Source organism: Giraffa tippelskirchi, chromosome 13 (genome assembly GCF_054371585.1).
Source record: "Giraffa tippelskirchi isolate mGirTip1 chromosome 13, T2T-mGirTip1v1.2.pri, whole genome shotgun sequence".
NCBI lineage: Eukaryota > Metazoa > Chordata > Mammalia > Artiodactyla > Giraffidae > Giraffa > Giraffa tippelskirchi.
The window spans coordinates 90855181-90864289 of record NC_137287.1 but is presented as its reverse complement, the minus strand read 5'-3'; positions in this window follow the sequence as shown (position 1 = coordinate 90864289).

Sequence of the window (9109 nt, the reverse complement as noted above, 5' to 3'; positions counted from 1 at the left end):
AACTATAATAAACTGATTATATAATAGACGCCCTGAGGCCAAGGATCCTGTGAGATACCATTTCTGTGTCTCCACAGCACTCAACCCCGGGTACTGCAGAGTTGATGGCATCCAATAAACCCTGGCTAACCGGTTAAACTCAGGAAGTGAATTGTGATGAAGAGTGGTTTAATTCTCCGTGCAATAAGAACATATCACTCAATTTAAGAATCGGTTTCCTGAATCTGCCCTCATGGAGATTTGTCACAGAACATTTGAGACTGAGAAGAACATGGAGCTTTACAAAATGTCCTCATTTTGTAAACAGAAATGAGGGCCAGAGAAGTTCCATGAGCCTCGCCGGACATCTCACTTGTTAATGGCGAAGCTATAGCTTCCAGGGCCTACAATTGGACTGTTCCTTCCACCATGATGTTTCTCAGAATATACAATTCCACCTCCCACCCCATGCCCTTTGCTCCTGGCTTAAAATTATCTGGTTTCAGATGTAGGAAAGAGAAAGTTGTCAAGCTGACTCCATCAGGAGGCTGAACAGGAGATGTGACAAGTCATATCATGATTAGTATTTACCCAACACTGTTCTGTGCCTCTGGCCTTCAGGAGCTTTCTGTCTACTGGGGAAGGCAGGTGTACACATGTCAAGAGAGAGTGGTTTTGCTGTGTAGGATTAAAGCATAAAGGATTAGCCTTGGGGGCTGGAGAAGGGACAGAATGTCTTAGAGGCCATAGAGCTTGGGCATGAGGTCAGAGAACCAAGGAGAGGGCAGAACTCTGGGTTAGAATCACACGGACCTGGGTTCATGCTTCACCCTGTTGATATTAAAGAGCTTGAGAGGTTTCTGTGGGGAACAGGATAAGATCCAATACTGGCTGGATTTAAACAGACTAAGTGTGTGGAAGTGTCTGGCAGCAGGGAGAACCATGAAAAGGGCCTAAGGAGATGAAAGTGTGGAGCAGGTGATGGCAGAGGGAAGAGAGAGAAAATGCAGGTGTGAGAATTTTGACTTTTAAGTAAAAAAACAAAAAGACAAACAAAAACCCCCGCCAACCTTCCCACCCCCTGCCCAAGACTATGTGACATGCCAGGTGCTGTTCTAATACCATACAAATCTGAACTAATCTGAACATCCTGAATTAGGTATTATTGTTATTCTTGCTTTACAGATGAAGAAACTGAGACAAGGAAGGTTAAGTCACATGCCTGAGGATAAACAGTAAAATCAAGATCACACCCAGGTGGTCAGTCTGTCTGCTGGTCTCAGCTCTCCACTACCACTGCATACTGTAGTGAAGTAAAGGTATTAGAGGTAAAAGTCATGATGAATCCATCCTGACCAAGTGACTTAGAAAGTGTTAATGCCATTGACAAGTTAGATACATTAAATGAGAATATTAGCTTGGGGGAAAGCAGATACATATAGCTGTTTTTTTATACATTTTGTTTAAGTTGACAAGGCCACATCTGAGTAAAGTGTCCCATGGGAATTTAGAACTATAGGACAGGAACTTGGGAGAGATGTGGTTGCCAGTTCCCTCCTGTCAGCACTTGGAAAATGTTGTGCCTCTTCATTCTGGCCTCCATCATATCAGATAAGAAATCTGCTATCATTTGAATTGGTTTTGCTTTTAACTAGTGCATCATTTATCTCTGGTTGCTGTTAACATTTCTTAGTTTTCAGAAGTTTAATTATGATGTGTTTGATGAGAAATTTTTTAGATTTATCTTATTTCAGTTTCACTTAGCTCTTGAATCTGTAGGTTTCTGTTTTTCACCATTTATTTCAGCCATTATTTCTTTGAATATCATTTAGTCCAACAGTCTTTCTTGTCTCCTGCTGGGATCCTGATGATATAGGAGTGAGCTTTTGTTAGACAGTCTGGCAGCAGGGAGAACCAACCATGAGGAGAGCCTAAGGAGATGCAAGTGTGGAGCAGGTGATGGCAGAGGGAGGAGAGGGAAAAGGCAGGTGTGAGAATTTTGACTTTTAAGTAAAAAAAAAAAAAGCAAAAAACCCCACTAACCACCCCCCACCCCCACCCCCTGCCCTTTTTGTTAGAGCTTTTGTTACTGTCCACAGATGTCAGAAAACCAAGAGCTTTTGTTACTGCCCCTTACACAGGTCCCTTCCCCCACCCCCAGTCTCTTTTAGCTGTTTAGCAAATGGCAACCCACTCCAGTGTTCTTACCTGGAGAAGCCCAGGGACGGGGGAGCCTGGTGGGCTGCCGTCTATGGGGTCGCACAGAGTCGGACATGACTGAAGTGACTTAGCAGCAGCAGCAGCAGATTGAGTGAATTTAATCTAACTGTTCTCAAGTCCAGTGATTCCATCTTTTGTCATCTTCACTCTACCACTAAACCTATCCTGTGAGTTTTTATTTTAGTGGTTGTACTTTTCAGTTCTATAATTTTCATTTGGTTCTTTTTTTGTAATTTCTATTTCTTTGCTGAGGTTTTCTATTTTTTCGTATTTCTAGGGATTTCATAATTGCTCGCTGAAACCATTTTATGGTGACTGCTTTAATATCTTTGCCAGATAATTCCAGCATCTGATTCATCTCACTGTTGATGTCAGCTGATTATCTTTTTTCATTCAAGTTTTGATTTTTCTGCTTCTTGGTATGACAAGTGATTTTTTAAATAGCATTCTGGACATTTTGCATATAATGTTAGAAGACCCTTGATCTTATATAAATCTATTTTAGTAGGCACTCTATTTAGTTTTTTTTTAAGGCTTACTTTTGTAGGCTATCATTTCAATGAGAGTTTAGTTTTCTGAGTCCTTGCAATGTTGTTCTGGTCCACTTTGTGCTTCTGGCTCTGCTTAAGCTCCCACTGGATTACTACATGTGATACTAGTGTGGGTAAAGGTGTTTCCCTGAGCTGCTTGATGTCATTAGGCAGATGTAGGGAGATGCCCTGGGTTACCCTCTGCCACTGCATGGAGGTCTGGAGACAGCCTGCTGGCACTACTAGTGCAAGTGTAGGGCCCTGCCTGCTGTCACCTGGTGTGGTACAGTGTATGAGCTGGGTTCCTCGGCTTCTCTGTTTCCACTGATGTGGGCAGATTGAGTCCACTGCTGCTAGGGGCCGGGTGGCATGCGATGGGTTGGCCTGCCTGCATGTTGCTTTTGCCACTGCTATGGGTAGCTCAGTTTGCTGCTGTCTGTGACTGTGGGGTAAGGATGGGTTGGAAATCAATTTCTGCTTCTTGATATTGCTATGAGTGGGTTTGGCCTGCTGTTATCATTGAGTATGTATCTCCTTATTGAGGCCCTGCTATGGTTCTCTTTTCCTGGTCCTTTATCCAGAGAGAGCAGGTTTTTCTTCCTTCCTCCTTTCCTTCCCTTTTCCTTCCTTCTTTCCATCTTCTTTCTTGCTTGATTGCTTTCTCTTGCTCTTTCTTCCTCTCTCTATTGCTTTTGTCTTTTTTACCTATTATCTGTTGTTGGTTTCAAGTGCAGGCTGGCTGGTACCCAGGATCAACAGAAGATAAAAGAACACCCAGAGAATTCTCCATGGTGTTGTTCCTCAAGTCATGAGGTCCCCAGCCAGTCCACTTTCTTCTTTCCACCTTTAAAAGTCTTTAGGAGTATGATTGTATTTTGAATTCTTTCTGTGACCTTTAGTTGCTTTCAGAGGGGAGGAGCCAGGAAGAATGAATCTGTATCGTCTTCTTCTGGAACTGGAAGTTGCTTCAGGATTTTAGGCAAATGTTTTTACTTTAAGCCACTGTATTGGCTGCTGACTGCTGCTGTAATAAATTACCACAACCTTAGTGGCTTAAAACAAGACAAATATGTTATCTTTTGTTCTGGAGGTCAGAAGTCCAATAACAAATCCATAGAGAAAATCAAGGTATTAGCAGGGTTGCCTTCTTTCCAGAGGCTCTGGGGGAGAATTTATTCTTTGCCTTTTCAAAGAATGCTATCTGTGGTCTCCTTCCAGCAATGGCATCACTCTGACTTCTGCTTCCATCATCACCTCTCCTTCTCTGACAATCCTCTATCTGTTACAAAGCTAATGGATGTACTTTTGGATACGGATGCCCCAGCCTCCCAGCTCTTCTTCACAGAAGCAGCGAGTGTTATGTTTCTTCTGCATGTCTCCAAAGATATTTCAGGCATCCACAAACATTTCTCTTTTGCCTTTGTTTCCCCCATAGAAATGGTAATTGACTACATATACTCTTTCCCCAATTAATAATAGAGTTTGGAGGTATTTCCACATTACAGTGAAAAGAACTTATTCATTCTTTTTACAGCTGCATATTGGTCCATAATGTAGATAGGCCATAATCCATCTAATGGCCCCTTATAATGGGACATTAAAGGCCCTGCTGGGATTTGAGGGGGTGACTGACAATGGCCTTATTTTCAAGGGAGGTAAGTGCTATTCACAGTCATGGCTGAGAAGAGCTTCAGCTGAGCAGCAGTAAGATAGAGGTCAGATTTGAAAGGGATAATGAACCAGTGAGCACAGAGCAAAGGGGCCGTCTCACAATTTCACTGTGCTCTATAATTTACAAAGGGTTTTCAGGGACATTTTATATTAATGTTGAATATTGAATATTCATTAACTTATGAGAGCCTCATTAAGACTCCGAGACATAACAATCACCTATTATCTATAATTGGCATAGAAGTAAATTCAGGCCCAGCGAGGCTGAGTGACATGCTTGGAAGTGAATAGCAGTAGAGCCATCTCAGGGTCTTCTCTGTTTCCAAATTCCAGCGTCTTGTATCTTGGCTATTTCCTGGGTCCCAAAAGGAAGGGAGGAGCTGAACAGAGATAAAATGATTAAATAAAGATTTTTGTTGTTGTTGTTGTTTGTGCATGGATATGTGTGTGTGTAATTTTTTTAAGGTAAAGGAAACTTATAAATATGTGATGGAAAATGGAGAGGAAATAGAAGAGGGCTGAGGATACAAGACAGTGGAGAGAGAATGTGAAAAATCAGGGGAGGGTTAGGCACTGCAACCTAGCTCCCAGGCCTGAACCAGAACATCTGAGAACACCACACTTTATATCCAAATGGACCACACACCTTCTAGAGAGTCAGCATGGCAAGCATTAATCAGGATCCCAGGGGCATCCCATTGCAAGGTAACCAGAATGCTTTCATAGCTTGAATACACATGAATTACATTCTCATGAAATACTAACGTGTGCTTAAAACATCTGACATTAAGCTGCAGATACTAAAGGAGGCCAAGAGAAAATAACAGCCATGGCAGGATCCTAATTCTTGTGTCTTCTGTGAATGCACCATGCAGTGAGACAGCAGTTGGGAAGGATTCTCTTGGGTGGATTTGGAGAATTCTTGCTTCAGCTGCTGGTAAAACCACTTTCTCCAATGCACAGCTTTCAGGTATTTAAGAAAAAAGCAATGAGAGAATAAGGCTGGTGGGTTGCAAGCAAGTAAACAGATCTGACTCTGGTCCACAAGCCTATTTGCTGAGAGAATCATTTATCCCAAAGGGGCTGTCATTTGAGTCTCCTTAATACACTGAATCCAAGCAAGAAACTGGGACAGGTTGCCATGGAAACAACTGTACAGTGCCAACCCCACGAGGGACAGTTTGGGTTTTCTGGACTCTGTTTTTCTGGAAAGGCCGAAGGACTGATTAGCTCCTGCAGGTCTAAAACCATGGCCCGTGAACCAATAACATTCAGGGATGTGGCCACAGAGTTCTGTCAGCATGAGCAGAAACTTCTTGACCCTGTTCAGAAGAAATGGTACTGCGATGTGATGATGGAGAAATGTAGTAACTTGGTCTCAGTGGGCCCACTGCATCTCTAAGCCAGACATAACTGTGATATTGGAACTAGGGAAAGAATCCTGGATTGTTTTGAGGGAAGAAAGAAGAAGCTGGTGTACAGATTTGGATTCAAGTTATAAAATAATCAGAGATAGAAAAATGTTTATATACAGAAAACATTCATCTCTTTTTCTGCATCAGAGAATTCATAGTGTGAGAAACTCTTTGAAGATGAAGAATGTGGGAAGGCCTTTAGTTACTCCTCAAACCTTGCTTAACACGGAAGAGTTCATATTGGAGCAAACAGCCAGGACTCCAAGATGGCGTCAGTCATCCCCTGAAGGAGAAGGAGCTCCTGGATGTCAAATTAGGGGAGCTGCCACACTGGATACTAATCCAAGATTTCGTCCCTAAACACATTACTGGACCGTTTTGAAGAGGTTATTACTGGTATTACTAGTATTTCAATATGAAGAAAGGGATTGTCGCTGGGCTTTCTACGGTGCTGGCAGCTTAAGTGCTTTTCAGCTACTGCTGTTCTTGCACGGAACTTAAACATGTGCATTCCCCAGTGGTCCAGTGGTTAGGACTCCACAGTTTCACTGCCAGTGGCCCAGGTTTGATCCCTGAGTGGGAAACCAAGATCCCACAAGCTGGTTATAAAAAAAGAAAAAGAAAAAGAAAAAAATTTAAAAATAAAAAAAGAGAGAGAAATCTTCCATAAACATGAGCAGCTAAGCTAGTACCACTGAAGAGGGTGTACTCTGCATTCCTGACCATGACCTTTCCCTGGCACCTTTCATATCCTAATGGAGAATTAACAGTAAAAGATGGGAAAAAAAGAATCTCTCAGAAACTTTCGAGTATGTAATACAGTATTATTAACTATACTCACTATGCTGTACATTACATCCCCATGACTTATTTTAGAATTGGACATCTGTAGCTTTTGACCACCTTCACACATTTCACCCACTGCCTCTGGCAACCATCAGTCTGTTCTTTCTATGGCTTCAGTTTCATTTTTTTTGGAGGGGGATTTCACATATTAGTGAGATTATACAGTACTGGTATTTGCTTTCTCTGATTTCACTTAGTGTGATTGCCCTCAAGCTCCATCTATGTTGTCACAAATGACAGGATTTCCTTCTTTTTATGACTGAGTAATATTTGATTGTATATATGCTACATTTAAAAAAAATCCATTCATTTCTTTATGAACTCTTGTTGATTCCATGTCTTGGCTATTGTGGGTGGTGCTGCATTGAACACTGGGGTGCAGATATATTTCAGGATAGTGTTATTGTTTCCTTTGGATGGATACAGAAGTAGAACTGCTGGGTTACATGGTAGTCCTAGTTTTAATTTTTTAAGGAACCACCTTACTGTTTTCCATGGTGGCTACACTAATTTGTATTTCTGCTAGTAGTACATAAGGGTTCCCTTTTTTCCATGTCCTTCCCTCACAGAATTGGTAATCACAATTCTTATAGGTGTGAGGTGGTATTTGTTGTAGATTTGACTTGCATTTTACAAATGCAAATTGTAATGATGAGTGACAGCTGTGATGTCACTGATGACTAGTGATGTTAAGCATCTTTTCCTGTACTTGTTGGCCATTTGCATGTCTTCTTTGGAAAAATGTCTACTCATATCCTGTCCCCATTTTTTAATTGGGTTGTATGTTTGCTTTTCTATTAAGCTATATAATGTTTTAGAAATATATATACTGTGGATTGTAAATCAACTATACTCCAAGAAAAAACAAAAACTAAAGAAAAAAAAAAGGCTTTCTCTGAATGTAAACTTGCTCATGGAGATTGTGTTCTCTGACAGGTAGGGAAAGTGGTTTTCCTCTGTGAAAGAAAGTACAGTCTGAGAGAGTCAACCACTGCAAAGTGACCTGGGGGAAAGGGAGCAGAGAGAAAATGAAAAAAAAATGTTTTAAGTCAAAATGCAGACAAAAGCAAACTGGCTTGTCATTTATTTGGAAGTATACAAACCAGCATACAAATGAAATTGATCATACCTGCTTCATCCTGCTCCCATTTAAGTATTTAAAAGTAAATTACAACCATTATGACATTTTACTGCTGAATTCTTCAGTACACATCTCTAAGCTCTAGAGATGTTTTTCTACATTTTATTTTATAAATATAAATGAGCATCACTGTTTGCCAGCCTGGACATAGGCATGGGTGAACAAGATAGAGCTCTCATTCCTTTGGTGGGGGTGGGAGATGGGGAGGTGGGAGGAGACTTAAGCCATGTACTTACATTGCACATTGTTAGGTTCATTTGGTGAAATCAAGCTGTGAAGGTGATGCTCAGTGCTGTAGGACTACATGGAAGGTAGTAGCCCTTCCCGGCAGTGGTGGGAGTTGGAGGGAGTATGAAGGCTTCTCTGAGGAAGGCACACTGTGGGTGGCCCTGGGGTGGGAGGAGGGTTAGCATTTTGGAGCAGGGAGCTGAGGATAGCTCGGGGTTAGGTATGGGCTCTGGTACTTCTTCCACTATCTATTAGCTTTCTGTGCCTGCTTCCCCATCTGTAAAATGGGGCCAGTAACAGGAGTGTTTGAAATGATGGTTAGCCTTATTAAGGAATTCACGGTCTTACCCAAAAACTGTGGGTTAAGGAGGTGGCCAAGTTTAGCAACTGAGAAGTCACTGTGGCTGTAGCAAAGGTAAAGCGATGGGATGGGCAGGACCAGCTGCTAGTCCAAGGACAATGAGAAGCATGGAAGGGGCATGTGGCAAGTCTGGGTCTGTATTTCTAATTTTTCATTACTTACTCAATTGCAAATTGTGATATGTGTTTTCATTTTGGACTGTCATGTCCCCACATCTTTGTTATCACCAGATAGGATCAATCTTTTCAGTTTCTTACCAATCATATAGACTCTAAAATGGCAACACTTTTAAAAACTGCATTTCTGTGATGACTTACATCAAGTAGCTGTTCATACTGACCACTGGGAAAAAAACACACAACTCACAGTATAAGTTGTGTTTTATTCAGGGACCTTACTGAGGACTACAGCCTGGGAAGGCAGCCTCTCAGATAGCTCTGGGGAACTGTTCCAAGAGGTAAGGGAGGAGCCTGGATATACAGGAGTTTCTGCTGAAAAACAAACAAAAAAACATGTAGTTTTGGAATACAGGGAGATCAAACCAGTCAATCTTAAAAGAAACCAACCCTGAATATTCACTGGAAGGAGTGATGCTGAAGCCGAAGCTCCAGTACTTTGGCCAGCTGATGTGAAGAGCTGACTCATTGGAAAAGACTCTGGTGCTGGGAAAGATTGAAGGCAAAAGGAGAAGAGGGTGACAGAGGGTGAGATGGTTAGA